The 8,483-nt window shown below is 35.1% G+C and overlaps 1 pseudogene; it reads right to left on the minus strand.

The window, feature by feature from the left end:
- LOC149199451 (protein FLX-like 3) overlaps positions 1–8,196 on the minus strand; it is a 47,308-nt pseudogene extending 39,112 nt beyond the window's left edge.
- Positions 8,197–8,483: the final 287 nt, after the last annotated feature.

Raw genomic sequence — 8,483 nt, forward strand, 5'->3', positions numbered from 1 at the left:
TCAAGGAGGGTGTATTTGAGTGGTTTTTCATGCCTTTTTGTTTGACGAACTCCCCCACAAATTTCATGAGATTGATAGATGACATCTTGTGGCCTTTCACCAACTTGTTCTATTAGAAATTAATTAATAGAGCAATGGAACACACAAAATATTGTGAAATTGAAAACACATAAAAGCATAAAATAAGAGAGAGACATATATACGTGGTTCACTCAATTTGGGCTATGTCCACAAAGAAACATCTAGGTCTTCCTTTTATATTATCTAGAAAAATGAAGAGATACAACCTACAACAAATCCATTGTAATTTCCTCTTTACTCTCACACAGTCTCCCTTCTCTTTCTCACACAGAATAATAATAATATACATTCGTAATACAATCCCTCATATAAACTGAGGGTTGTCTTCTAGGGAAAAGAACCCTAAATTAACATAACTTCTACCATCAAATATTTCACCTAATGAACAACCCAAATTGAATACGAAATCACAATATTTTACAAAGAATTTTTTTATCAAAATTTTACTTCGGGGGGTGCTACCCCCTGATCCCACTATTAGGAGAGGAGCTCATAAAATCGTAATCACCCCCCATGATAATGATCCTATGGGTGAAATTTCTTCCCTATTAGGAACTGGGGTCCAACGTAGCTAAGATGAGACCTCTAAATCAAGAATATAATCAGGCTCCACACTGAATATGTTCATGGTTATATCTCTCGATGATATCCTCATCTTTAACAATATTTGGAAACAACGCTTGCAACATATTTGGTAGGCCTTGGATACTTTGCAATGACATAAGCTATGTGAAAACTTGGAAAGTGCTCCTTTGGTGTGGACAAGGTCCAAAATATGGGTTACATTATTGATGAGCAAGGTGTGCATGTGGATCCAACTAAGATCCCAGTCATTCAGGAATTTTCAGTCCCAACAAATCTCACGGAGCTTCACAACTTATTGGTTCTTGCTAATTTCTACCAAATATTTTTGTTCAGGTTCTCTCATATCACTTGGCCCTTAATTCAAGTAACCAAGGGTGGAGAAAAACAATTTTTTTTGTTTGAATCACAACAGAAGACATTCATTTAACTGAAACACCAACTTTTCTCTACACCAATCCTTACATTGCTATACTTTCCACAACCATTTGATATTGATAGAAATGCCTTTGACCATGTCATTGGTGCAATCCTCACTTAGTAAGGGAATTCGTTGGCCTATCATAGTAAGAAACTCTCTAACATTATTCGAATATACCCCACCTATGATAAGGATATGTATTCCATCGAATAGGCCTTCATACAATGGAAACAATACATTATGGGGATGGACATGATCATCCACACAGATCAATGACCTCTTCAATTTCTGAAGACACAGGGGAAGTTACAAAGTGGTCGCCATCATAAATGGTTCACATATATCCAACAATTATATTTGAACATTAAATATAAGAAGGGTGGCACCAATCATATTGAATATTACCTTAGTTGGCCCCCAATTACGGTACTAACTATTATTCTCAACTCTTTTGGGCAAGATACTTCTTGATGGCTACAGTTATACAAAAATGATCCAAAATTTTCAAACACATACCAAATGTTGATTGAAGGCAAACAAGTTCCAGTGTTTCGCCTCCAGGATGCATTGTTGTGCTACCTGGGACACCTTTGTATTCCTTCAAACAAGCGTGCGAAGATGATTTGGGAGGTGCATTAAAATCAAGTAACAAGGTAATTTTGAATGGAGAAGAGAGTGTTAGTACTACATAAGTATTTTTATTGCCCTAAACTATGACATGATGTTTACAAATATATTAGATCATGCATTTTATGTGCCATTCCCAATCAAACCATTAAGAAGCAAGGCATGTACACCCCTCTTTCTAGCCCTAGTCAGCCTTGGGAATCCATCTCTATGGACTATATATTTGGCGTTACTTGGAATTACTTCTACCAAGCATGGTAATTACTATGTTTTTGTGGTTGTTGATTTATTTTATAAGATGTTCGTATTAGCTACATATAAGAAGACTATCACAGTAGAATCCACTACCATGCTCTTCCTCAAATAGGTGTGGGTACATTTTGGAATCACGAACCATCATATCATATCAAGATAGTAGATTCCTAAGTGCATTATAGTCTATTCTTTGGTCTTTGTTTGATACCAAGCTCACAAGTTGACTGCCTTCCACCCCTAGACTGATGGCCAAACAAGCTCATCAATAGGATGATCATGCACATATTTCGCACATACAACCCTAAGCATTAATGAACATGGGATGAGAGTCTCCCCTATGTCAAACATGTTGAGCCTCCATTTTGTCCAAATTTTCATGATTTAACTGAATAATTTTATGTCTGTACTAAGTGTTTATAATCATTATTATTTGTTTTACACATTATTAAGTTATCATTTAGAGGCATTTAGAGCTAACAGTTGTTGATCTATGAACTCTTCTTGTTTTGTTAATTTAATGTGAAAATATCATTAATGTCAAGATATTTTGTGGCAGGTTCTAACATTCCTGTAGTAGTAGTTCCTATACTAGTTGTGCCTACACCAACATTCTTGCACCAGCTCTACCTGCGCCAACATGCCTGCACTAATTTGGGGCTTTCATACATTGACACATATCTAAGGAAATATGAAAGAGGTTCTTGCTCAAAATATTGTTTGAACACTTCCACATAAGTTAATATACACCTAGGTCATACAGATTTATGTTTAGGAAATAATTAATGCATCAGCCCCAAATTCGCAGCAGTTTCCAAACTACCAACTCCTGCCTCGTTTTTCGTGCAGGTGAAGGAGAATGAATACATTTTAGAACATGGGTTTTTGTCCCAGTATAGCAAATTGACAAAGCCGCAAACCAATTTCTAAAATTCATAATATTCTAAAATTTACATAAGTCTTTGAGGCAGTTTTCTAAAAATAAATTGTTTTTCCAGAATCTTAGCATCTCGGATTTCAAACAGTGATTTTTAGGCACAATTTTTGACGCAATGGATGTGAACAATAAAATTCTGAGATAGGTTATTGTTTCAAATATAACAAGCTATATTACCTCCAAGTAGTTTTACGAAATTTGTAATGGTTAAGGAGATAGGAAAAGTTCCTTGGAGGAATTTTGTTAAAAAAACCAATTTTTCCAGAATTGTAGAAAACGGCTAGGTTTGAGAAATTCATGTCACATCTTCATTCTTGTACTGGGTAAATGGTTGTATAGATATTCTATTGATGAATATCAGTTGGGATTCAATCCCCATGTTATTTTCTAAAGAAACTCTCATGTAAAAGCCAATATAAAAAGAGAGGAACTATGTAGGTGTGAGGAGGATGGTGGTTTGTATTTTGTAAATTGTATTTCAGTTGAAGAATAGAGAATTAGATCTTTCTGTGCAGGGAAAAAGGAGTTGCGCACTAGTGGGATGATCCCTGAAGGGGACCATTGGAGCCAGCGCTGCATTATTTAATGAATATGTAACATGACTTCTGAAATGAATTTCCTTGGCATTAAATTCTAAATTCTGGTTTTTACTCTGAAATGAGTTTATTTGACAATCACTTCTGAGTAATTTTGTTCTCCATATTGTTTCGAAGATTGTGACTTAATCACTACAAGGGAAATGAGCTGGATGGTTGGGCCCACCAACCAGTCCATTGCCCCAAACCTCTTAACTTTCTTTTGCTGCATTTTAGTTTGCTTGCTATGAGTATAATCTTAGATAATTTCACAATTTTTATTTCATAGCTTTTCTTTCAGTCATTTCATTTTCAATTTCATTCCAAAAGCTTTATTTTACTACTCTGGTTATTCAAGTTTAATATCAATGCTTTTGGATGTATTTTGATAAAGTTTGAACTCAAATAAACGGTGAATGTTTTCACTGCATCTCTTATTTATTCTTACAAAGATTTACCTTGATCTCATTGATGCATAGCAAAGTTTGTTTCCATAATGTAATGGTGAAATAATTGCCAATGAAGAATTCTTGTTAACTTAACTTAACATGTACTCATAATTTCCTTTGAATATTATATGAGACATATTCATGCACTTTTGCAGAAAAACATTTATTCCTGCACTTTTGCAGAAAAACATTTATTCTTGCACTTTTGCAGAAAAACATTTATTCATGCACTTTTGCAAGCAGATGCTCGAATCAGCATAAGGAAAGATTGTGAATCTTGTTGAAAAAATGCTCACAGAATTCTTCGTTATAATTAAATGTTGCATATATTATAAGGAAGTATTCAATAATATTAGGGTAAACAACATGAATTATATATTGGTTCTTATTGCATATTTCTCTTACAACTAAAGTACTAAATTTTCATTAAGAGAAGCAATGCATTATTATCTTGATTCTTCTTAAAGCATTCAATTATTTCCTTAGATTAGTTGGAATTAAGTTGTTGTGTGATTTATAGTTTAATTTCATGTTTGCAACATAGCAATAATGTTTTAAGAGGTTTCAAATTCTTTATTTCTTGAATCACTTTCTTTTGAATGGGGCCTACATTCCCTTGTCCCTTGGACAATTGAGGAAGACTTACTGCAGGAGTCAACTCAGCCCAGAAGAGGAGGCAGAAGTAGACTCTCGGAGTATGTTTACTTTGCTTTAAAGAGTGTTGTTTATTTTTCCTGAATGATGCTCCTTTTGAATTTCTTGCAAGAGTTTTGTTTTTATTTAACAGATCTCTGAGGTTATATTTTGACATATATTGTGCTATGCCTCTAAGTTTACTTACCCGGATTGAAAAAATAAATGTTGGTGTAAATCTTGCATTTATACTGCACAACATTTTGGTGTCATTGTCGGGGAGGCGTTGTAGGATAAGGCCTCAAAAATTTGTCATGCTTTTCCCTTTACTTCACAATTGAATTTCTAGATTAACGAGATTCCCATTGCTTGCTGAAGTATATTGGATGACATTCCCAGAGAGCTCACAAGTCAGGTTTTCCTTTCTGCAAATGAGTGGTTTACTTTACTGCAAAGTGTGATGCTTGATTTGTTTCTTTTACTGTAATTTAGTTTTATGAGTAATTTTTCTTTCTGCAAAGTGTGATACTTTATTTACTACAATTGAGTTTTTTATGAGCAATTTATTTTACTGCAAAGTGTGTTACTTTTTTCTGCAATAGAGGTTATTTAATTTCTGCAAGTGTGATTTCTTTAGTATACAATCTTGGTTTTTTCTTTTTACTGCAATTGATCTTTTGAGTTTTTCAGGTGCTAAAAGAACCCCCCACCCTACATATACATTATTCATGTGCTAATGAATGTACCAGTTGGCTTGCTAAAAACAGGAAAATGGTATTTGGAGGAATCATCTAATGAGGAATTTTTATGTTGCTACAGAGACATACAATTCATTTGATGAAGAACTAACAATTGAAAAATTTAATATTTTGATTGAACATAAAAATGATATTATTAAATCTTTGATTTTGAGATTGGATGATTTGCAGGAAGAGTGGGAGTAGGATGAAAACCCACCACTTATCTTTTGCACCAACTGTAGAAAGAGAAACTTCCTTGGAAAGTGTCCACTTAGTAGCCTGAAAATTTGCAAAATTTGTGAAGAGGATCATCTAACATGACATTTCCCATTACTACCAAGGTTACTAAATGTACTTAGGAAATCAAGTAAGGAATCAAATCGACTACCAGGTATAACTCAAAACCCCTTATCATTTGATACTTGGAATAATGCTTATTTTCCTGAGCAGGGTTCTCAACATGTTTATAATCCTGCAATTTCATGGAAAACGTTTAATCCTCCTCCAACCAAATATCCTACTTCATGGCCGTAATGGCCCTCTCCCTGGCCCTCATCCTTGAGCCAGATATCACCATGGCCTCAATAATCGTTTGGATCCTTATCTATAGGGCAATATCCCATGCAAATTCAATCATAGGAGCACCAACAACAACCACAATTTCTTTCCAATGCACCATTAAGTTATTCTCCCCCATGGTATGAACTTCATGTTCAACCTTACCCTAGTCTCAATCCATACCCTACCCCTTATCCTAATCCTTACCCTACTTCTTATCCTCACCCATATGCTAGCTCTCATTCAAACCCTAATCTGTACCCTAACCCAATTCCATACCCTAGACCTAACCCTAGTCCAAACCCTAATCCCAATCCAAACCCAAGCCTTAGTCAAAGCACTAACGAAAACCCTAGCCCAAACCATATCATAAACCCTAATCTAAACCATGAGGTTGCACAGCAGTTGGAACTACCTATTCTTCCAGTTGATTCACATGTTGAATAAAATACTACATCCTCCATGTTTGGAAAGGGAATTAATTTGGAAACTTCCCCCATTACTGCTGAACATTCACCCCAGGAAGTTATAATTCAAAGACCATCAGAGGAGCAATATTTCATTGAAACTAGTTCTCAAAATGTTTTTGAAGCTCAAAACCCTAGAAGCTCTCTCAACCATTCTTTTCAATTTGAAAATCAAATATTTGAGCTTGAATTTGAGGGATTTATCTTTTGTCTTTCACCAAATTCTTTGTGCCTACAGGAGAGTAACTATCAAACTATGGAAGACTTGCATCAGTCATAGAATCATACATATGTGGATTTCATTGAATCTTGGTTTTGAGAAGTCATCAAGCTACCTTATTTCCTCATCATTTGGAAACTCTTGGTATCATATCAATTGAAGAAATTGGTTTCTCACACTTTGGTACGTCTTGATATCTATTCTTTAAAACTAAGTGTGAGTATAATCAACATTTTTTTGCGCACTTGGTTGCATTGGAAGTCCTCCTATACTTAAAAGGAAGTCTTCCACTTCTTAGGGTAGAGTAGGGTAGAATAATAAAGAAATGTCATGAATAAAGTTGTTACAACAATGCACTTGGGGTTTTGACTTTCAAAGCATAGCCATTGAAACTACTTTTAATCCACATCAGTTTTTAACACACACATTTGTGACAAATCTTGTTGAGTATGATTCACTCTAATTGTTAGATGATCCAAAAATAATTTATTATCATAGGTTATAAAATTGAAATAAAATAATTATTAATTTAACAAATTAAATTAATAATTATTATTCTAGAATGATTAATTATTTAATGGACACAATTAGAAATTAGTATATTGTTGTAACAAGATATGGCTCTCCAAATGTGTCGTATCTTAGGCTCTATTTTAGGAGATTAGTTAGCTAGTTGGTTTGAATAGCATTTAATGTAAATGGACACTTGTTATTTAATAAGTGATCCATAATTAGAGGTAGTTAGGACATGGAGCTTATAAATAGCTCATTGCAAGAGTGTTTGGTTGTTCGGGTGTAAACTCTTGCAAATCAATTATGTAATTGTTTTTTTCTGATTAATAAAATTATGTGTCTGAGGACACTTCTGCCATTATTGTGGTATCAGAGCTCCAGTAATGATGCAGTGGATGTGAGGAGGATATTCCAGCTCAACAAAGTCCTGGAAAACTCCATTCAATTGATCAGCAAATGATTGGTATGGTATTTGTCAAGTTTTTTGTTTAAAAGGAAAATTTTTTTTATTAATGATTGAATTGGCCAAAGATAAGAAAAGAACATTCGATTTGTGATTGTCACAAATGAGGAAATGATCAAATTTATTGTAATAAGACCTATTGGTTTCGTTCTTGGACATCCCCTTCAAAAGAAATAAAAGTTTTGTACTGCGATTTCTGGCCTGGTGATTACTGTAGGGTCCACCTGTAGTTCCACCAGCAGCCCAGGCTCGCATTCCATAATTTTTAAGCTCTGCTCTAAGTTTCTCAACTTCGCTGGCCATAGAAATCAAGTTCTTCTCCATAGCCTACTTGTTCGGACTGCTCATTATTTGCCTTCTTTTCATATTCAATCACTGTCCTGGATCGTATCAATTCCTGACGTAAACTGTCAAGCTCTGCCCTCAATGTCGGAACCTGCTGGAGATCAACTTGTGCTCTAGACAATTCTTGATTCAGAGTTTGCACTTGCACTGAAAATTCTTGATGAGAGCCATTTAGATTTTGAGTACCAGCACGCAATCGCATAACGTCGGCCCTCAAGGGCTCCACTGCCCATAGTTCTGCGTCTAAACTCTACATTTGTCAATCAGATCCCTTGCTTGCCGATCTTTATCATCTCTTACATTGCCTATAATCTGATACGAGCCAATTGTCATTGAACTAGGTTATGGACACAAACTGAGCTCGGTTTCGCTTGTGTATTGAGCGCGATCTTTGTGAGCTTTCACGCAGGGCAGTCCACATGATAGCAAGCCACAACCCGAGCACTTCTATTTCCAAGGGTGTTTTCGCAATGCTTGCAATTTGGCCGTTTTGTTGCTGTTCGACAGTTTTCCATTCCATTTTCTTGAGGATCTTTCATTTCGTTTCCTTCTATTCGCTGCTGGACTAATATTGCTGCTATGAATTTTCAGGCTAGTCGTGATAAGTATGCTTAACAAAT

This window comes from Pinus tabuliformis, chromosome 2_1 (genome assembly GCF_031772625.1).
Source record: "Pinus tabuliformis cultivar Carrire ecotype Pingquan chromosome 2_1, CPIR1, whole genome shotgun sequence".
NCBI lineage: Eukaryota > Viridiplantae > Streptophyta > Pinopsida > Pinales > Pinaceae > Pinus > Pinus tabuliformis.